Below are 23,798 nucleotides of genomic sequence, written 5' to 3'. Positions count from 1 at the left end.
GGTCACATGACTCCAGGTTATAGTCCAGCAGGTTTATTTGAAAGTACAAGCTTTCAGACAGCTACCTGACGAAGGGACAGCACTCCGAAAGCTTGTACATCCAAATAAATCTGCTGGACTCTAACCTGGTGTGGTGTAATTTTTAACTTAAATACACCTGATGGACTATGGCCTGGTGTTGTGTGACTTTTGACCTTGTTCACCCCAGTCCAACACCAGCACCACCATATCATGGCCACTATCCACATTTACAGTGACCACTCTATTAGGACAAGGACATTGGTCCCAGATTGGTTCAGGTGGAGTGTGTCCCAATGGTATTCTTCCTGTCCCAATACTGATGAGAATGCCCCACAAAACGAAGCCCTCTTTCCTTTAGCTAGACATTTACTTCCCAAATGTTCTCATCTCTATGAGTTACTGATCTTTAATTTTGTTCCTAATTCCTGATATTCCTCAAAGAGGACATCTTGCCTCCTCTTGCTGATGTAGTTAGTCCCCAACAATTGGATTCTCCCCCTTCCCACTGTAATATCCTTTCAATCCAGTTGGAGATGTCCCTTACCTTGGCACCAATTAGGCCACAGACCATGTGGGGCTCTCGATCCTGATTACACAGGCTGCTCTCTGTAGAGTCATACAGCACAGAAACAGGCCTTTGGCCTACCTGTGCTGACCAACTAATGCAAAGTTACACCTATCCCATTTACCTGCACCTGGTCCTTAGTTTCCTATGTCCTGGCATTTTAAATACTCATCGTGATGCTTCTTAAATGTTAGATTAGATTCCTTACAGTATAGAAACAGGCCATTTGGCTCAACAAGTCCACGCCGACCCTCTGAAGAATAACCCACCTAGACCCATTCCCCTATCCTACATTTCCCTTTGACTATTGCACCTAACACCAGGAGCAATTTAGCATGGCCAGTTCACCGAACCTGCACATCTTTGGACTGTGGGAGGAAACCCACGCAGACACGGGGAGAATGTGCAAACACCACACAGATAGTCACTAAAGGCAGGAATCGAACCCGGGTCCTTGGTGCTGCGAGACAGCAATACAAACCACTGAGCCACCGTGCTGGCCCTGCCTCCAACACCTTCTTAGGCAACAAACTCCATATATCTACCAGCTTCTGGTGAAAATCGTTGGGCTCGGATCTCCACTGAACAACTTGCTTCTCACTTTAAACTTCTGCCCTCTAGCATTAGACACACCTGCCATGAGGAAGAGATTCTCATAACCTACCATGTCTGTGCCAAGCTTGTTCCTAAACCAGTGCCACCTGCTTGCACTGGGTTCACATTCCTGCAAACCTTTCCCATTCAGAAACTGATCCAACAGGCCTTTAAACACTGTTACTGTAACCTGCATCCACCACTTTCTCTGGCAACCATTCCACACATGAAACACCCACTGTGTAAAACAAATTGCCCCTCACGTCCTTCTCTCCCCACAGCTTAAAAGTATGCCCCCTGGTTTTGAACTTCCTCACACTTGGGAAAAGATCCTTTTCATTTACCCTATCCATGCCCCCTCCCCCACACCTCCTACATTGTAATGAAAATGTCCCAGTCTTTCCTGTCTATTTTTATATCTTTCTGATCAAGATGGCGGCAGATAATACACTCCAACCAGAGCTCCCACTCCTTCTGTTTTAGCCTTTGTCCCCCTTTGGTTTCAAGAGGGTCTCAACCTGATCTCCCAGAGGATCATGGATCCCGGCCTGGTCTCCCAGCAGCTCATGGTGTGTCCCAGCCTGGTCTCCCAGCAGCTCATGGTGGATCCCAGCCTGGTCTCCCTGCGGCTCATGGTGTGTCATCGCCTGGTCTCCCAGCAGCTCATGGTGGATCCCGGCGTAGTCTCCCAGCAGCTCACGGTGTGTCCCAGCCTGGTGTCCCAGCAGCTCATTGTGTGTGCCGGCCTGGTCTCCCAGCAGCTCATAGTGTGTCCCAGCCTGGTCTCTTGGCGGCTTTCAGCCTGGTCTCTTGGTGGTATGTTGGCCAGTCTGTCTGTGGTTAATGGTGAAGTCTGAGCTCGGTGTGTGAGTATATCCTGCCCGGGCATGTTCCCGAGACACTGGGGAAGATCGGACAGATGGCAATTCCAACAACAGCAACATGCACTTGGTGGGCACTAGCAGGGCAACAAGAACCATACACCGTATGCATCTATGACCTAACCAATGTTTTATAATGTTGTATTAAGACTTCCTTGCTCCTAAGTTCTACACTCCATTAATGAAGGCAAGCACCCCTTGTGCCTTCTTCCCCAGCCTGTCTACCTGTGCTGACATCTTCAGGGATCTCTGGATTTACACCAAGGTGTCTTTGTTCCTCAGTGAAACTTGAGAGGGTTCAGAAAAGATTTACAATGATGTTGCCAGGGTTGGAGGATCTGAGCTACAGGGAGAGGCTGAACAGGCTGGGGCTGTTTTCCCTGGAGCGTCGGAGGCTGAGGAGTGACCTTATAGAGGTTTACAAAATTATGAGGGGCATGGATCGGATAAATAGGCAAAGTCTTTTCCCTGGGGTGGGTGAGCCCTGAACTAGAGGCATAGGTTTAGGGTGAGAGGGGAAAGATATAAAAGAGACTTAAGGGGCAACTTTTTCACGCAGAGGGTGGTATGTGTATGGAATGAGCTGCCAGAGGAAGTGGTGGAGGCTGGTACAATTGCAACACTTAAGAGGCATTTGGATGGGTACATGAATAGGAAGGGTTTGGAGGGTTATGGGCCGGGTGCTGGCAGGTGGGACTAGATTGGGTTGGGATATCTGGTCGGCATGGACGGGTTGGACCGAAGGTTTTGTTTCCGTGCTGTACATCTCTATGACTCTGTGATTCTATGAGGGGCATGGATAGGGTAAAGAGACGAGGTCTTTTCCTCAGGGTAGAGGAGTCCAAAACTAGAGAGCACAGGTTTAAGGTGAGAGTGGAAAGATTTAAAAGGGACCTGAGGGGCAATTTATTCATGTAGAGGGTGGTGCGTGTATGGAATGAACTGCCAAAGAAAATAGAACATAGAAAAGTACAGCACAGAGCAAGCCCTTTGACCCACGATGTGCCGAGATATTATCCTAATGTAAAATATAATAACTTAACGTACGCCCCCCCTCAGCTCACTGCTCTCCATGTGCATGTCCAGCAGTTGTTTAAATGTCCCCAATGACCCTGCTTCCACCACCACAGCTGGCAACGCAGTCCATGCATTCACAACTCTCTGTGTAAAGAACCTATCTCTGACGTCTCCTTTATACCTTCCTCCTAATATCTTCAAACGATGACCCCTCGTATCCGTCAATCCTGCCCTGGGGAAAAGTCTCTGGCTATTGACTCTATCTATTCCTCTCATTACCTTGTACACCTCGATCAGGTCTCCTCTCTTCCTCCTTCTCTCCAGAGAGAAAAGTCTGAGCTTATTCAACCTTTCGTCATAAGGCAAGCCCTCCAGTCCAGGCAGCATCCTGGTAAACCTTCTTTGCACCCACTCCAAAGCCTAAGTATCTTTCCTATAGTAGGGTGACCAGAACTGGACACAGTATTCCAAGTGTCCAGTGACTCATAGAGCTGCAGCAAAACCTCACAGCTCTTAATCTCGATCCTCCTGAAAGCCAAAACACCATATGCTTTCTTAACAACCCTATCCACTTGGGTGGCAACTTTGAGGGATCTAAGTATTTGCACACCCAGATCCCTCTGTTCCTCCACACTGCCAAGAATCCTGTCTTTAATCCTATATTCAGCATTCGAGTTGGACCTTCCAAAATGCATCACTTCGCATTTATCCAGGTTGAACTCCATCTGCCATTTCTCAGCCCAGCTCTGCATCCTGTCTATGTCGTGCTGCAGCCTGCAGTAGCCCTCGATACTATTGACAACACCTCCAACCTTTGTGTCATCTGCAAATTTACTAACCCACCCCTCAACCTCTTCCTCCAAGTCATTTATAAAAACTACAAAGAGCAGAGGCCCAAGAACAGAGCCCTGTGGGACCCCACTCAACACTGTCCTCCAGGCAGAATACTTTCCATCTACAACCACTCTCTGCCTTCTGTCAGCCAGCCAATTCTGAATCCAGATAGCCAAATCTCCCTGTATCCTATACTTCCTGACTTTATGAATGAGCCTACCATGGGGAACCCTATCAACTGCCTTGCTGAAGTCCAAATACACCACATCCACGGCTCGACCGTCATCGACCTGTCTTGACACCTCCTCAAAGAACTCAGTAAGATTCGTGAGACATGACCTGCCCCTCACAAAGCCATGCTGACTGCCTTTAATCACACTATGCTTTGCCAAATAGTCACAAATCCTATCCCTCAGAATTCTTTCCACCACGTTGCTGACCACAGATGTGAGACTGACTGGTCTGTAATTGCCAGGGATTTCCCTATTCCCCTTCTTGAAAAGAGGAACAACATTCGCCTTCTTCCAATCCTCCAGTACGATTCCCTTGGAGAGTGAGGAGATAAATATCCTCTCCAGCGGCTTAGCAACCTCCTTTTTCACTTACTGGAGCAGCCTGGGATAAACCTGGTCTGGCCCTGGAGACTTACTAACCTTAATGGTGGAGGCTGGTACAATTACAAGGGTTTAAAGAGATATGGGCTAAATGCTGGCAAGATTAATTTCGGAAGTCTGGTTGGTATGGACAATTTGGACCAAAGGGTCTGTTTCCTTGCCATACATATCCATAGCTGTATTCCCTATGGAGAAACCATATACTGTGGATATCCTTCCTGTATTAGACCTCCCAAAATGCATCACCTTGCACTTATCGGGATTAAATTCCATCTGTTATTGTTCTGTCAAATTTACCATCTGACCAATATCCTCCTCGATTACATCTTCCTCACAATTAACACCACCACCAATTTTCATGCCGTCTCGGAACTTACTAGTGGTACCTTTTGCATTCACAACCAAGTGATTAATGAAAACAGTAGTGGTCCCAGCACCGATTCCTGTGGTACCCCACTAACCACAGGCTTCCAACTGCAAAAGCACTCCACCGTCATCACCCTTTCCTTCCTGATGGTAAGGTAAGTTTGGATCCAGTTTGGTAGCTTGCCTTTGATCACATGGGCAGATTTAAATAGAGTGAACTGAATTAGCTTTATTGTCATCCGTACTCACGTGAGTACAGTGAAACGTTTATAAGTGGCCACTTACAGCACCATCGTAGGTACCTGGGTACAATCCTTGGTTACAGATTAGAGAAATGAATTGAAAAGAAGTATCTTCCAGCTGTACACAGTCTAACCATAGGGCAGAACAACAAAAAGCAAAGTTAAAAAGGCAAACATCACCATCTTTCCAAAGTCTCTCTGCAGCAGACCGGTACAGGGAGTTACCATGTGGTCCAGGGGGTTACCATGTGGTCTGACCGCTCCCACCACGTTCTGTGCAGGGCCACTGGTCTGCAGCACCTTGTTTCAGGTTGCTGGTCTTGCCTTTGGGACCAGCCATTCAAATGGACCTTGTCAAAGGCCTTGCTGAAGTCCATGTCATCCACTACCCTTTCCATCACTTTTTCTCAATTAAGGTAGTCAGACAGAAATTCTTTCTCTAACAAATCCATATTGATTATCTCCGAACAGTCCCTGTCTTTTCAAGTGTTGATTGTTACTGTCCCTCAGAATGTTTTCCAGTAATTTCCTTACCATTGATGTCAGACTAGCTAGTCTTTCATTACCTGGTCTATCCCCGCTGCCCTTCTTGAACAAAGTAACCACATTAGCTATCCTCCAGTTCTCCCACTTCATCTGTAGTCAATGAATTACTAAATATCACAGTCAGGGCCCCAGTAATATGTACCTTTCTCCCAGAGCAGCCCGGGAGATATTTTATCAGGCCCTGAGGGTTTATGCACTTTTATGCCCACTAAAACATCTACCACCTCCTTATTATTCTAAAAGTGGCTGAGACCTCACAATCCCAGCTGGTATTTCCAGCTACAATGCCTGTGAATATGGATGAGAAGTATTCATTTAAGACCTCACCCATGCCCACTGGCTTCTGGTTTGCTTGTGCGTATGTATGAATATGTATTATAACAATCATTCCCTGTTTATGAATGCTTGAATACACCATTCCATTCCTGTAACCCTTAACAGAGTTTGTTTTGGGTGATTTTGGACTTCATGGGCTGGTGGTTTAGAGGAAACACAAAGTGTGTGGTGTGGTGCTGGAAAAGCACAACAGGTCAAGCAGCATCCGAGGAGCCGGAGAACTGACGTTTCAGGTTTAAGCCCTTCATCGGGACCTTATGCCTGGAACATTGATCCTCCTGCTCCTCGGATGCTCCCTGACCAGCTGTGCTTTCCCAGCACCTCACTCTCGACTCTGATCTCCAGCATCTTCAACCCTCACTTTCTCCTAGAAAATACAGAGCAGCCTTTTTCAGGAGAAAAACTAACGAACAGAAGAAGATAACTCATTTTTAAAATGTCAGTTTACAAGACAGCTTATGCTAAATTTTGTTTGATAGTAAAACATTTCATAAATTTTATGTTCATAGCTCTAAGGGATATTGAGATCTGGCAGAAAAGTGACATGAAGATCAAAAATCAGTCATGATCTTGTTGAACCATTGGACAGGCTCAAAGGGCTGTGTGGTCCATTTATGTTTCTATTTCTTAGGATATTTCACAATGTACACATGTAGAATGTAGGGAGGTTGTCTTTGTACTTTAGTCAATTAGTTTTCATTTCAATATTTTAAGCTGGAGTTCAGTCACCATGTGCGGGTGCCCCGGTGACAGTGTGTTTAGCTGCACATGGTGACAGATCTCCAGCTCTGCCTTGACTTTCAGGGCAAGTTGGTCCCCAGTTTTGGCAAGTTGCAATCAATTAATTGTGGCCGGTGCACCTATCCTTTTTAATAGGGAGAGACACCTCTTGTGAATGAATGATTTGTTTATTATCACAAAAACCTGGTAGATAAAATAAAGAGTATTTTTGTCTACACAATCCAATGCCATTTTCAGCTGCAACAAGGATAAAAAGAAATCATTTAAATAAGTGTTCATCTTCTATTCAAATTGGGGGTCTCAAGTATGGCTTTCTGCAAGGGGTTTGGGTCTTCTTCGAGTCTCTCTCTCTAGGAACACCAACAACAACTCCAATGCCTGAGGAGACCTCAACTCCATTACTGCTGCCGCCTTGCTGACCCCACCAAGACTCCAGGCCCCACTTCAGGCACTATCACCGCCAAATCCAGGCTCCAGGCCTACCACTGCCAGGAGTCCCTGCTCTGTGCAACACAATCAAGAGTCCAGGCTCCGGGCCTACCACCACCAGGATGGGAAAGCAAATCGTGGCACTTAATGGTAAGGTCCTAGGGAGTGTTGCTGAACAAAGAGACCTTGGAGTGCAGGTTCATAGCTCCTTGAAAGTGGAGTTGCAGGTAGATAGGATAGTGAAGAAGGTGTTTGGTATGCTTTCCTTTATTGGTCAGAGTATTGAGTACAGGAGTTGGGAGGTCATGTTGCGGCTGTACAGGACATTGGTTAGGCCACTGTTGGAATATTGTGTGCAATTCTGGTCTCCTTCCTATCGGAAAGATGTTGTGAAACTTGAAAGGGTTCAGAAAAGATTTACAAGGATGTTGCCAGGGTTGGAGGACCTGAGCTACAGGGAGAGGCTGAACAGGTTGGGGCTGTTTTCCCTGGAGCGTCGGAGGCTGAGGGGTGACCTTATAGAGGTTTACAAAATTATGAGGGGCAGGGATAGGATAAATAGACAAAGTCTTTTCCCTAGGGTCGGAGAGTCCAGAACTAGAGGGTATAGGTTTAGGGTGAGAGGGGAAAGATATAAAAGAGACCTAAGGGACAACTTTTTCACACAGAGGGTGGTACGTGTATGGAATGAGCTGCCAGAGGATGTGGTGGAGGCTGGTACAATTGCAACATTTAAAAGGCATCTGGATGGGTATATGAATGGGAAGGGTTTGGAGGGATATTGGCCGGGTGCTGGCAGGTGGGACTAGATTGGGTTGGGATATCTGGTCAGCATGGACGGGTTGGACTGAAGGGTCTGTTTCCATGCTGTACGTCTCTATGACTCTATGACCACCAGGAGTCCAGGCTCCGGCCTACCACTGCCAGGAGAAGAGTCCAGGCTCTGGGCCTACCTCTACCAGGAGTCCCTGATCTATGCACGATTGCGACTGCCAAGTGCAACTACTGCTGCCAGGAGATTCCAAGTGCAAGCTCCGGGCATACATCCGCAGTCTGGGCACTGCTATCACCCAGAGTCCAGTCTCCGGGCCTGCCTCCACGGGGGTCCTCTCCCAGGACACTGCTATCACCAAGAGTCCAGGCTCCGGGTCTACTGGTGCCAGGAGCCCAAGCACCTGGTCTACCACCTTCAGGGGTCCACACTCTGGGCACCACCACCATCGCTAGGAGCCCTTGTCCATGCTGCCAACATTGGAGTCACCAGCCCACTGACACTGAAGAAGAATGGAAAAAAAAAGAGAAAAGAAGATGAAAAGTACAAAGAGAAAACAATGCTGCCAATCTGGAATGGACAGGCTCCAACAAACCCGAACATTATTAACCGTGCTGGCACCATCTTGAAACATAATTGGCAAAATGGTGACTGTTCGATCTCCAAGTGGGATTTGGGGTTGCTTGGACAGGTCAGGGAGACTAATTTTCCATTGGTCACATTGTGGGAAGTTCATTTTTAATTCATTCACGTGATGAGGGCATCACTGGCTGGGCAGCATTTATCGCTTGTCCCTAATTACCCAGAGGGCAGTTAGAGTCAACCACATTGCTGTGGGTCTGGAGCCCCATGTAGGCCAGACCAGGTCAGCTTGGCAAATTTCCTTTCCTAAAGGATGTTAATGAACCAGTTGGGTTTTTCCATCAATCGACGATGGATTCATGGTCATCGTTAGACTGTTCAAACCGAATTCAAACTCCAACATCTGCCATGGCAAGATTCAAACTGGTTTCCCAGAACATTGCCTGATTAACAGATCTCCAGATAAGGGTGGCACAGCGGTTAGTATTGCTTCCTCACAGCAAAAACAATCCGGGTTCAATTCCAACTCCATCCCAGTTTGGCACTGTTCCAACTGCATCCACTCTGATCCTGTTCCCAATGAAATCCCAATCTGGTCCTGTTCCAGACTCATTCCCGATCTGATCCTGTTCCCAATGAAATCCCAATCTGGTCCTGTTCCAGACTCTGATGCCATGCTGGCCCACTGGTGAGCACTGCTCCTTCACAGTGCCAGGGCCCTGGGTTTGATTCCAGCTGTGGGCAGCTTTCTGTGCGGAGTCTGTATATTCTCCCTGTGTCTGTGCAGGTTTCCTCTGGGTGCTCCAGTTTCCTCCCACGGTCCACAGATGTTAGGCGGATTGGCCATGCTAAATTGCCCATAGTGTCCAGGCATATGCAGGTTAGATGGATTAGCCATCCAACCTGCAGGGATAGGGTGAGGGTGAATTTTGGAGGGATTGGAGGGTTGATGCAGGGTCGATGTGTTAAATTGACATCTTTCTGTACTGTAAGGATTTTATACTCTATGAGTAGTTCAGCGATAATATCACCAGGCCATCAATTTCTCACAATTGGAGCCATTGTGCTTGTCACTCCCATCATGGAGTGCCAATCACACCCCTCCTCCCCTCACATGTCAATCCTCCATCTCTCTATAACTGACCGTCTCCATTCCCTCTTTTCTTATCAGTCAGGAAACAGCTGAGTTGTGGAGGAGGTGAATGTGGCATGGATCAGTTTAGCTTCTGTATTCTGTGGAATTTTTAAAAGTTCTCCTTTGTCTCTCAAATAGGTGCCCAATCTGCTCCAGAAGCCTGTTATCAAGCTACAAATATACGTGGAAACGAGTTTGGGCACTGTGGCATGGATGAGCAAAATAATTACGTAAAATGCACCATTGAGTAAGTTTGTCAGTAAACTGCAGATTTTTAAGAAATTGTCTTGGGATTGTGGGTGGTGCTGGCTAGGTAAGCATTTGCTGCCCATCCATAACTGCTACTTCGAGTCAACCACACGGCTGTTGACCTGGAGTCACGTACTGACCAGACCAGGTGAGGTTGGCAGATTTTCTTACCTGAAGGATAGTGGCTGAGTTGTTAGCACTGTTGCCTCACAGTGTCAGCGACCTGGGTTCGATTCCAGCCTCAGGTGGCTATCTGTGAGGAGTTTGCGCGTTCCCCTAGTGTTTGTGTTGGTTTCCTTGGATATTTTGGTTTCCTCCCACCATCCAAAGATGTGCAGGTTAGGGTGGATTGGCCATGCTAAATTGCCCATAGTCTTCAGGGATGTGCAGGTTAGGGTGGATTGGCCATGCTAAATTGCCCATAGTCTCCAGGGATGTGCAGGTTAGGGTGGATTGGCAATGCTAAATTGCCCATAGTGTCCTGGAATGTGCAGGTTAAGGTGGATTGGCCATGCTAAGTTGCCCATAGTGTCCAGGGATGTGCAGGGTAGGGTGGATTGGCCATGTTAAATTTTCCATAGTCTCCAGGAATGTGCAGGTTAGGGTGGATTGGCCATGCTAAATTGCCCATAGTCTCCAGGAATGTGCAGGTTAGGGTGGATTGGCCATGCTAAGTTGCCCATAGTGTCCAGGGATGTGCAGGTTAGGGTGGATTGGCCATGCTAAATTGCCCATAGTGTCCAGGGATGTGCAGGTTAGGGTGGATTGGCCATGCTAAATTGCCCATAGTCTCCAGGGATGTGCAGGTTAGGGTGGATTGGCCATGCTAAATTGCCCATAGTGTCCAGGGATGTGCAGGTTAGGGTGGATTGGCCATGCTAAATTGCCCATAGTCTCCAGGGATGTGCAGGTTAGGATGGATTGGCCATGCTAAATTGCCCAAAGTGTCCAGGGATGTGCAGGTTAGGGTGGGTTGGCCATGCTAAATTGCCCATAGTGTCCAGGGATGTGCAGGGTAGGGTGGATTGGCCATGTTAAATTTTCCATAGTCTCCAGGAATGTGCAGGTTAGGGTGGATTGGCCATGCTAAGTTGCCCATAGTGTCCAGGGATGTGCAGGTTAGGGTGGATTGGCCATGCTAAATTGCCCATAGTCTCCAGGGATGTGCAGGTTAGGGTGGATTGGTCATGCTAAATTGCCCATAGTGTCCAGGGATGTGCAGGTTAGGGTGGATTGGCCATGCTAAATTGCCCATAGTCTCCAGGGATGTGCAGGTTAGGGTGAATTGGCCATGCTAAATTGCCCATAGTCTCCAGGGATGTGCAGGTTAGGGTGGATTAGCTAATGTTAATGCAGGGTTATGGGGATAGGGTAGGGATGTGGGTCTGGGTGGGATGCTGTTCAGAGGGTCAGTATAGACTCGATGGGCCGAATGGCCTGCTTCTACACCTTTGGGATTCTATAACAGGTACTTTGTCAATCCCCTTTATATACTTAAATTTCTATACTTAATAAACCAGATATATTTTCACAACACAAATGATTATGATCATCAGTTTTTTAATCTGGGATTTTGTTGAATTTCAGTCCCACTGTGTACTGTGATGGGATTTGAACACATTTCTCCAGGCAAAAGTGGTTTAAAAGACTTTAGAGAGTGTATGATAAAAGATTAATGGCAATGGTTCCAAGGATGGATAACTTAATTTGCGTAGTTAGGTTAAAGTGATTGACACTGTTCACCTTAGTCAAGGGACGTTTGGAAGGAGATTTGGTGAAGATGATCTGATTATGACAGGTCTGTACAGAGTACATCAAGTGAAAAACTGTTCTAGCAGGAGAGGTAGAGGTTTAATTTTCAAAAGAAGAAATGGTGACATGGGGAAAAGCTTTTCCAAAAAGCAAATGATTAAACATCTTGAAGGCACTCAGTTGAAATGTTCCAAAGGGATTTGGATGTATAAACGATCCCTGGGTTATGAACAGGTTCAGTTCCTGACTACTTTCCGAAGTTGATCTGTATGTAACTCAGAACACAATCGAGTCCAACAGAAAACAGCCATTTGTAAATGTGTGCAAAAATTCAGATGTTGGACCTATAAGATTAATATTCAGATGGGATCTGGGTGGCACGGTGGCTCAGTGGTTAGCACTGTTGCTCACAGCGCCAGAGACCCGGGTTCAATTCCCGCCTCAGGCAACAGTCTGTGTGGAGATTGCACATTCTCCCCGTGTCTGCGTGGGTTTCCTCCGGGTGCTCTGGTTTCCTCCCACAGTTCAAAAAAGTGCAGGTTAGGTGAATTGGCCATGCTAAATTGCCCATAGTGTTAGTTGAAGGGGTAAAATGTAGAGGAATGGGTTTGGGTGGGTTGGGCTTCGGCAGGTCGGTGTGGACTTGTTGGGCCGAAGGGCCTGTTTCTACTGTAAGTAATCTAATCTTGTGAATCAGGACAAGAGTCTATAGAGCACCTGTACTGGGTAACTGGGAGGAGGTGGTGAATGGCATTAGTAGAATTATTCAAGAGGCTGTATGGGTCTGACAGGTCGAATGGCCTGTTTTTCTCCAGTAACTGAATCTGTAATTCTGTCACTTTGGATTTGCCGGTATAACTGGTCATGTACCACAGGGAGCAGCTAATTACGTAGATGAAACAATAGGCATTTTTAAATTGAATTTTGTTGACACTGTGAGGTTAGATAGGAAGGTCAGCAGTTGGAACACTAAGATATTGCTTCCTGAATAGACAACAGGGTGCCAAACGGAGAATAACATGAAAATGTGAAAATCTCCATGGAGGTAGGACGAACAGAAAGCCAAAATATGTTTTCAAAGTTGAGGAACCAGTATGTTTTGGTATTCAGAGCAATTTGAAGGAGAAGGCTTCAAAAACATTTTCTGTGCTGTAGATCTCTGTGACTGTAACATTCCCGTTCTGAATTGTGGGGGAATCCAGGATATCTGTGCTTGGGAAGAGAAAACAAATGCACTGCAGGGGAATCAGAAACAAAAACGGAAGCTGCTGGAACGTTTCAGCAGGTCTGGCAACATCTGTAGAGAGAAATCAGAGTTAATGTTTTGGGTTCAGTGACCGTTTCTCCCTTCTCCCAGCCAGGAGCGTGCAGAGTGATCTAGCTTTGCCTTCTGAATCAACAAATGACGGGAAGCATTGGATACAGCAATGGCACTGGGTCTGACAATATCCTGATTGTAGTATTGAAGGGTAGTTCTCCAGAACTGGCTGCAGCCCTAGTCAAATATATAATGGACATTGGTGTGTACATGACCATGTGGAAAAGTTGTCACCTTTGCCACAGATAAAGCAGGAGAAATCCAAACCACCAGTTACCCCAGCTCCATTTCTTTTCTTCCATCTATGTGAGTGTCACTGACGAGGGCAGCATGTATTGCTCCATCCCTGATTGCCCTTGAACCAAGTGGTTGACTGAGCCGTTTTGGAGATCAGTTGAGTCAGCCACATTGCTGTGTGTCTGCAGTTGTGTGAAGGTCAGGCCGAGGTCAGACTATTAATCCTGAGATCCAGGTAATGTTCTGGGGAGCTGAAAATGTGTTGCTGGAAAAGCGCAGCAGGTCAGGCAGCATCCAAGGATCGACGTTTCGGGCATGAGCCCTTCTTCAGGAATTTTCAGGAATGTTCTGGGAACTCAGGTTTGAAACGTGCAATGACCAGATAATGGAATTTGGATTTAATTTTAAGTATGGGACATGAAAGCACTGTCAATCATAAAAAAACTCAACTGGTTCACTACTGAAGGGGGGGGGGTTGGGGGAGCTGTTGTCTTTACCTAACCTGGCTTCCGGATGATTCCAGAATGACGGCAATAAAGTTGAGTTTTAACTCAGTAAAGGATGGCCAATAAATGCTGGCCTAATTTGCATGTTGTGAATGAATGTAAAAAATGGCAAATTTCTCGAAAGGGTGTTAGTGAACCAAAGTTTTATTTTATGATAAATGCTGCTGCTGTTGATGGCCCACAGCGCTTCAGGGATGTCCAGATCTACCAACTCAAGACTGGGCATGCTTGAGGTGCTGTGGGCCATGAACAGCGCAATCTGTAACTTCATGGCCCAGCATATTCCCCACTCAACCATTACCATCCAGCCAGGGGATCAACCCTGGTTCAGTGGAGAGTGCAGGAGGGTGTGCCAGGAGCAGCACCAGGCAGACCTGAAGATGAGGTGTCTACCTGGGGAAGCCTACTTACACACTGAACAGCGTGAGCAGCCAGTGATAGACAGAGCTAAGCAAGCCAACAACCAATGGATCAGATCTAAGCTCTGCAGTCCTGCCACATCAAGCTGTGAATAATGGGGGACAATTAAACAACTCACTGGGAGGGGAGGCTCCACAAATATCCCCATCCTCAATGATGGAGCAGCCCAGCACATCAGTGCAAAAGATAAGCACTGATAATGCTAAAGCATTCACAGCAATCTTCAGCCAGAACTGCAGAGTGGATGATCCATCTCAGCCTCCTCCAGTGATCCCCAGCATCACAGATACCAGTCTTCAGCCAATTCAATTCACTCCACGTGACATCAAGAAACAGTTAGAGGCACTGGACACTGCAAAGGCTACGGGCTCTGACAACATTCTGGCAATAGTACCGAAACCCTGTGCTCCAGAACCTGCCATTCCCTTAGCCAAGCTGTCCCAATACAACACTGTCATCTACGCGACAATTTGGAAAATTGCCCAGGTATGTCCTGTACATAAAAAACAGGACCAATCCAACCCTGCCAATTACTGTCCCATCGGTCTGCTCTCCATCATCAGTAAAGTGATGGAAGGGGTCATCAACAGAGCTATCAAGCAGCACCTGCTCAGCAATAACCTGCTCAGTGACGCCCAGTGTGGGTTACACCAGGGTCACTCAGCTCCTGACCTCATTACAGCCTTGGGTCAAACATGGAGAAAAGAGCTGAATTCCAGAGGGGAGGGGAGAGGGACAGCCCTTTACATCAAGGAGCCCCAGCAAAACTGGCATCAGTGAGTATCAAGGGCAAACTCTCCGCTGACAGACAGGAAGATAGTCATGGTTGTTGGAGGTCAGTCTCTCATCTCCAGGACATCTCTGCAGGAATTCCCCAGAGTAGTGTCCGAGGCCCAACCATCTTCAGCTGCTTCATCAATGACCTTCCCTCCATCTTAAGGTCAGAAGTGGGGGTGTTCACCAATGATTGCACAATGTTCAGCACTATTCACAGCTCCTCTGATACTGAAGCAGTCCATGTCCAAATACAACAAGGTCTAGACAATATCCAGCCTTGGGCTGACAAGTGGCAAGTAACATTTGCACCACCCAAATGCCAGGCTGTGACCATCACCAACGAAAGACAATCTAACCATCGCCCCTTGATATTCAATAGTGTTGCCATCACTGAATCCCCTACTGTCAACGTCCTTGATGTTATTATTGATCACAAACTCAATTGAATTTACCACATAAACACAGTGGCTACAAGAGCAGTTCAGAGGCTAGGAATACTGAGATGAGTAACTCACCACCTGACTCCCCAAAGCCTGTCCACTGTCTATAAGACACAAGTCAGGAGGGGGATGGAATACTCCCCACTTGCCTGGATGGGTGCAGCTCCAACAACACTCAAGAAGCTTGACACCATCCAGGACAAAGCAGCCCACTGGGTTAGCCTTTCAGCACCAATACTCAGCAGCAGCAGGAGAGGCAGCAGTGTGAATTATCCACAAGATGCACTGCAGAAATTCACAAAAGATCCTTAAACAGCACCTTCCATCTAGAAGGACAAGGGCAGCAGATATGTGGGAACACCACGCCTTCAGGTTCCCCTCCAAGCCACTCACCATCCTGACTTGGAAATATATCGCTGTTCCTTCACTGTCACTGGGTCAGAACCTGAGAGGTCTGTCCCTCAGGGCATTGTGGGTCAACCCTCAGCACATGGACTGCAGCAGTTCAAGAAGGCAGCTCACCCCCACCTTCTCAAGGGGCAATTAGGGACGGGCAATAAATGGTGGGCCCAGCCAGTGACACCCACACCCCATAAAATGAATAATATTAAAAAAGGAAAATAAGGTTTAAGGGTCACTGTTACGTGGAGTAGATTTCAACTCCAGATTTTATTAAGTGAAGTTAAATTCTAGTGGGATTTTATCCTGTTCCCCTGAATATTTAGGGTGGAACGGTGGCTCAGTGTCTAGTACTTTATGGGCAACACGGTGGCACAGTGGTTAGCACTGCTGCTTCACAGCGCCTGTAGACCCGGGTTCAATTCCCGACTCAGGCGACTGACTGTGTGGAGTTTGCACGTTCTCCCCGTGTCTGCGTGGGTTTCCTCCGGGTGCTCCGGTTTCCTCCCACAGTCCAAAGATGTGCGGGTCAGGTGAATTGGCTAAGCTAAATTGCCCGTAGTGTTAGGTAAGGGGTAAATGTAGGGGTATGGGTGGGTTGCGCTTCGGCGGGTCGGTGTGGACTTGTTGGGCCGAAGGGCCTGTTTCCACTCTGTAAGTCTAATCTAATCTAATCTAATTACTGCTACCTCAGAGACCTGGGTTCCATTCCAGTCTCAGGAATTCTAGCTTCCCTTACCTTGTGAAGTTTAGAGTCACACATAAAGCCAGATACTGATACGCTGAAAGAGCCATAAAGTTATTTAAGTGTATGTTTATAGGGAATCAGTCCCACATGTTCAGAGCTTGTCCCATTAATAGCCTCAGGAAATGATGAATGGCAACGTCCTAAGTTATTGTGTCTCTTTTGCAGGCATGCAATCTGTGGGAAAATCCAGTGTACAGGTGGGAATGCGGCTCCACTCCGAGGAGGAATCTTCCATATCGTATCCACCACCATCAGATTTAATAATACAATATATGTATGCCGAGCTACATTTTCTAAGTTACCTGATTCCAGCAGTCCAGACATGGTTTACCAAGGAAGCAGGTGTCGAGCTAACAAGGTAATCAAATCCCAATCAACAGCAGGGGAGTATTTACGCTTGCTTTCTCCCCCACCCCCTCCCCAAGCATTCTTGGCTGGTATTCTTCATCCCATTCCAGAATTAAAGATATATATCCTCCTCAGTATTGTTCTCAACTCAACCACAGTCACCTTTTGACCCAGCCTCCTCCCTTTCATTGCTGTTTATTTCCTCCTCCCCACTCTCTTTTACTCTTCCCTCTCTCTTTGCCCTCTTTCCTCCTTCGTTGCAGTACACTCGCCTGCTTCACTGTTCACTGCATTCTGCCTTTCCTTTCCTTTCCCAGTCATCCTACCCTCATTATGTTCCTTCAATTATCCTTTCATTCACTTTCCTCATTCACTTCATTCTGTCTTTCCTTTTCATTTACTTTTCCCTTTCCTCTCTCCTCTTGCCACTTTCCTCCTTCACTATCTCTTTCACGGGCTGGTACAAAAGGTGGAGTCACATGGGATAAGCTGGTAAGATGGACACAGAACTAGCTTAGTCATTGAAGACAGAGAATCGTGGCGAAGAGTTATTTGCCCCAGTATTCCTAGCCTCTGACCTGCTCTTGTAGCCACAGTATGTATATGGTGAGTTCAGTTGAGTTTCTGGTCAACGTTGGTGGCAACACTGTTGATGGATGTTGATCGTAGGGGATTCAGAGGTGGCAATACAATTGAATGTTAAGGGGGGGGGGGTGTGGTTAAAATATTTTTTACAGTGATGGTCACAGGCTGGCATTTGTTACTTGCCATTTGTCAGGCCAAGCCTGGATATTGTCCAGAATGTGCTGCATTTGAGCACGGACTGCTCCAGTATCTGAGGAGTTGTGAATGGTGCTGAACATTGTGCAATCATCATTGAACCCCCCCCCCACTTCTGATCTTATGATGGAGGGAAGGTCATGGATGAAGCAGCTGAAGATGGTTGGGCCTAGGACACTCCCCTGAGGGACTCCTGCAGAGATGTCCTGGAGCTGAGCTGTACTGATGAAATGGGCTCCACCTGAATCCTGCTGGGACCAGAATGCTGGTGAATTACATAGCTAGGGCTGTGGAAAGTGCTTTAAACTCAGTAATTTGGGGGTAATGGTCCATGGAAAATTATAGAAATGATGCTTATAGCACAGATTCCAATTGGCAGATATGAAAGAATGTAGAACATAGAGCAGTTCAGGAATGAGCCTTTTGGCTGACAATGCTGTGCCAAACATGAAGCCAAATGAAACTCATCCTTTCTGCCTGCCCTTGGTCCATATCCTCCCATTCCTTGCATATCCATGTGCTTATCTAGAAGTCGCTTAAATGCCCCTACCGTATCTCCCTCCACCACCTGGCACCATGCTTCAGACCACCTACCACTCTCTGTATAAAACTTGCCCCTCACATCTCTTTTGAACTTCTCCCCCCCCCCACCACCTTAAATGCATTCCCCCTTAGTATTAGACATTCCAATTCTGAGATAAAGATTCTGACCATCAACCCTATCTAAGCATCTCATCATTTGATAGACTTCTGTCAAAGTCTTCCCTCAGTCTCCACTGCTCCAGAGAAAACAACTTTGAGTTTTTCTAGCCTCTTCTTATAGCTCATACCCACAGATCCAGGCACAGATTCCAATTACCATCCTGGCACAATTACCATCCTGGTAAACATCTTCTGTACCCTCTCCAGACTCTCTACATCCTTCCTGTAATGTGGCAACCAGAAATGAACATAAGAACTAGGAGGAATAGAACATCTGGCCTTTCGAGTCCGCTCCACCATTCGATAACATCATGGATGATCTTTTCATGGGCTCAGCTCTACACACCCACCCACTCACTATAACGCTTAGTTCATCAAATGTTCAAGAGGATATCTATCTTTATTTTAAAAACATTCAGCGAGGTAACCTTAATTGCTTCACTGGGCAGAGAATTCCACACATAAAGTGAATGCAATATTTATATCACCAAAGTCTTACAAAGCTACAACATAACAACCTGACTATTGTACTTGTGCCCTGACCAATTAAGGCAAGCTTGCCAAATGTCACCTTTGCCAACCTATCCACCTTTGTGGCCAATTTCAGGGAGCTATGGACTTGAACCCCAAGATCTCTCTGTACATTAATGCTCTTTAGGGTTCTGCTGTTAACTGTATAGTTTTCCTTAACATTTGACCTTCCAAAGTCCAGCACCTTACACTTCCCCGAATTAAATGCCATCTGCTATTTATAGAGTCATAGAGTCATAGAGGTGTACAGCATGGAAACAGACCCATCGGTCCAACCCGTCCATGCCGACCAGATTTCCCAACCCAATCTAGTCCCACCTGCCAGCACCTGGCCCATATCCCTCCAAACCCTTCCTATTCATATACCCCGTCCAAATGCCTCTTAAATGTTGCAATTGTACCAGCCTTCACCACTTCCTCTGGCAGCTCATTCCATACACATACCACCCTCTGCATGAAAAAGTTGCCTCTTAGGTCTCTTTTATATCTTTCTCCTTTCACCCTAAACCTATGTCCTCTATGTTCTCCACCCCAGGGAAAAGACTTTCTCTATTTACCCTATTCATGCCCCTCTTAATTTTGTAAACCATTTTACGGTCACCCCTCAGCCTCTGACCCTCCAGGGAAAACAGTTCCAGCCTGTTCAGCCTCTCCCCGTAGCTCAAATCCTCCAACCCTGGCAACATCCTTGTAAATCTTTTCTGAACCCTTTTAAGTTTCACAACATTCTTCCAATAGGAGGGAGACCAGAACTGCACACAATATTCCAACAGTGCCCTAACCAATGTCTGTACAGCCGGAACATGACCTCCCAACCCCTGTACTCAGTACTCTGACCAATAAAGGAAAGCATACCAAACGCCTTCTTCACTGTCCTATCTACCTGCGACTCCACTTTCAAGGAGCTATGAACCTGCACTCCAGGGTCTCTTTGTTCAGCAACACTCCCTAGGACCTTACCATTAACTGTGTAAGTCCTACTGAGATTTGCTTTCCCAAAATGCGGCACCTCACATTTGTCTGAATTAAACTCCATCTCAGCCCATTGGCCCATCTGATCAAGATCCCGTTGTAATCTGAAGGAACCTTCTTCACTCTCCACTACATCTTCAATTTTGATGTCCTCTGCAAACTTACTAACTATACCTGTTATGCTCACATCCAAATCATTTCTATATCTGACAAAAAGTAGAGGACCCAGCACTGATCCTTGTGGCACTCCACTGGTCACAGACCTCCAGTCTGAAAAACAATCCTCTACCACCACATATCTGCAACTGCCTTGAGTAATCTCAAATCCCATGGGAATACTTGCGGACACAGAGGTGGGCTCAAGTGCGTATACTTCAACGCAAGGAGTATCAGAAATAAGGTGGGTGAACTTAAGGTGTGGATCGGTACCTGGGACTACGATGTTGTGGCCATCACGGAAACGTGGATAGATGAGGGACAGGAATGGTTGTTGGAGGTTCCTGGTTACAGATGTTTCAGTAAGATTAGGGAGGGTGGTAAAAAATGAGGGGGGTGGCATTGCTAATTAGGAATGGTATAACGGCTGCAGAAAGGCAGTTTGAGGGGGATCTGCCTTTGGAGGTAATATGGGCTGAAGTCAGAAATAGGAAGGGTGCAGTCACCTTGTTGGGTGTTTACTATAGGCCCCCCAATAGCAGCAGAGATGTGGAGAAACAGATTGGGAAACAGATTTTGGAAAGGTGCAGAAGCCACAGGGTCATAGTCATGGGCGACTTCAACTTCCCAAATATTGATTGGAAGCTCTTTAGATCAAGTAGATTGGATGGGGCGGTGTTTGTGCAGTGTGTCCAGGAAGCTTTTCTAACTCAGTATGTAGATTGTCCAACCAGAGGGGAGGCCATATTGGATTTGGTACTCGGTAATGAACCGGGACAAGTGATGGGCTTGTTAGTGGGTGAACATTTTGGTGATGGTGACCACAATTCTGTGACTTTCACCTTGGTTATGGAGAGAGATAGGTGCGCACAACAGGGTAGATTTTACAATTGGGGGAAGGGAAATTACGATGCTGTAAGACAGATTTGAGGAGCATAAGTTGGGAGCATAGGCTGTCAGAGAAGGATGTGGTGGAAATGTGGAACTTTTTCAAGGAGCAGATACGACGTGTCCTTGATATGTATGTACCTATCAGGCAGGTAAAAAATGGTCGTGTGAGGGAACCTTGGTTGACGAGGGAGGTTGAATGTCTAGTAAAGAGGAAGGAGGAGGCTTACATAAGGTTGAGGAAACAGGGTTCAGACAGAGCAGTGGAGGGATACAGGATAGCCAGGAGGGAGCTGAAGAAAGGGAATAGGAGAGCTAAGAGAGGGCATGAAAAATCCTTGGCGGATAGGATCAAGGATAATCCCAAGGCATTTTATGCGTATGTGAGAAACATGAGAATGACGAGAACGAGGGTAGGTCCGATCAAGGACAGTAGTGGGAGATTGTGTATTGAGTCGGAAGAGATAGGAGAGGTCTTGAATGAGTACTTTTCTTCAGTATTTACGAACGAGAGGGACCGTATTGTTGAAGAGGAGAGTGTGAAACGGACTGGTAAGCTGGAGGAGATACTTGTTAGGAAGGAAGATGTGTTGGGCATTTTGAACACCTTGAGGATAGACAAGTCCCCCGGGCCTGACGGGATATATCCTAGGATTATGTGGGAAGTAAGAGAGGAAATTGCAGTACCGTTGGCAATGATCTTTTCATCTTCACTGTCAAAGGGGGTGGTACCAGGGGACTGGAGAATGGTGAATGTTGTGCCCCTGTTCAAAAAAGGGAATAGGGATAACCCCGGGAATTACAGGCCAGTTAGTCTTACTTCTGTGGTAGGCAAAGTAATGGAAAGGGTACTGAGGGATAGGATTTATGAGTATCTGGAAAGACACTGCTTGATTAGGGACAGCCAGCACGGATTTGTGAAGGGTAGGTCTTGCCTTACAAGTCTTATTGAATTCTTTGAGGAGGTGACCAAGCATGTGGATGAGGGTAGAGCAGTGGATGTAGTGTACATGGATTTTAGTAAGGCATTTGATAAGGTTCCCCATGGTAGGCTTATGCGGAAAGTCAGGAGGCATGGGATAGAGGGAAATTTGGCCAATTGGATAGAAAACTGGCTAACCGGTCGAAGTCAGAGAGTGATGGTAGATGGTAAATATTCAGCCTGGAGCCCAGTTACAAGTGGAGTTCCGCAGGGATCAGTTCTGGGTCCTCTGCTGTTTGTAATTTTTATTAATGACTTGGATGAGGGAGTCGAAGGGTGGGTCAGTAAATTTGCAGATGATACGAAGATTGGTGGAGTTGTGGACAGTGAGGAGGGCTGTTGTCGGCTGCAAAGGGACTTAGATATGATGCAGAGCTGGGCTGAGGAGTGGCAGATGGAGTTCAACCCTGCCAAGTGTAAGGTTGTCCATTTTGGAAGAACAAATAAGAATGCGGAATACAGGGTTAACGGTAGGGTTCTTAGTCAGGTGGAGGAACAGAGGGATCTTGGGGTCTATGTACATAGATCTTTGAAAGTTGCCACTCAGGTGGATAGAGCCTGTAAGAAGGCCTATGGTGTATTAGCGTTCATTAGCAGAGGGACTGAATTCAAAAGTCGTGAAGTGATGTTGCAGCTGTACAGGACTTTGGTTAGGCCACATTTGGAGTACTGTGTGCGGTTCTGGTCGCCTCACTTTAGGAAAGATGTGGAAGCTTTGGAGAGGGTGCAGAGAAGATTTACCAGGATGTTGCCTGGAATGGAGAATAGGTCATACTAGGATAGGTTGAGAGTTCTCGGCCTTTTCTCGTTGGAACGGCGAAGGATGAGGGGTGACTTGATAGAGGTTTATAAGATGATCAGAGGAATAGATAGAGTAGACAGTCAGAAACTGTTTCCCCGGGTACAACAGAGTGTTACAAGGGGACATAAATTTAAGGTGAAGGGTGGAAGGTATAGGGGAGATGTCAGGGGTGAGTTCTTTACCCAGAGAGTGGTAGGGGCATGAAATGTGCTGCCCATGGGAGTGGTAGAGTCAGAATCATTGGCGACCTTTAAGCGGCAATTGGATAGGTACATGGATGGGTGCTTAATCTAGGATAGATGTTCGGCACAACATCGTGGGCCGAAGGGCCTGTTCTGTGCTGTATTGTTCTATGTTCTATGTTTTATGTGCTAGTGAGGCAAGGAACTGAAAGAAAGAGCTGGTGCAGGGGTCAGGGTTTTAGGTTCACAGATCATTGGGATCTCTTCTGGGGCGGGGTGACCCATGAAGGACAGGTTGTACCTCACCTGGAGCAAAACCAATATCCTTGTTTAGGGAGGTTTGCTGCTGCAACTCAGGAGGGTTTTAACTAGAGTGGCAGGGGGCTGGGAACCAGAGCAGAAGGTCACCGAGTGGAGGAATTGAGGTCAAGGTAAATGTTAGGACCAGTAAGTCAGAAAGGAAGGAGAGGCAGAGACAGGTAAATGAACACAATGGTACAAATGGGCTGAAGTGTTTCAATGCAGGGAGTATGATAGGTAAGCTAGCCTGGACCAGTACATGGGACCAAGATTTTGTGGCCATTTCAGAGACTTGGTTTGGAGAGGGACAGGATTGGCTACTCAATGTTCCAGGGTTTCCTTGTTTTAGATGAGACAGAGAGGAAGGTAGAAGAGGTGGAAGTGTTGCATTACTAATCGGGGGAATGTTGCAGTTGTGCTCAGAGAGGACGTACTAGAGGGTTCATCCACTGAGGCAATATGGGTAGAGCTCAAAAATAAGATAGGTGTGCAATCACTCTGATACAATTGGATTCTGGGTAATCCAAGATGGAGGATGGGAAAAATTTCTGGCTGTAAGAGCTGCTCCTTTTTTTGAGGTATTTTAGGTGTTGGAAGTGATTTCCTCGAATTCCAGGAGCAGCAATTACTGTTT

The sequence above is a fragment of the Hemiscyllium ocellatum genome, chromosome 1 (genome assembly GCF_020745735.1).
Source record: "Hemiscyllium ocellatum isolate sHemOce1 chromosome 1, sHemOce1.pat.X.cur, whole genome shotgun sequence".
In the NCBI taxonomy this organism is placed as follows: domain Eukaryota; kingdom Metazoa; phylum Chordata; class Chondrichthyes; order Orectolobiformes; family Hemiscylliidae; genus Hemiscyllium; species Hemiscyllium ocellatum.
The sequence above is the reverse complement of the archived record's forward strand: the minus strand, read 5'-3'. Positions refer to the sequence as shown.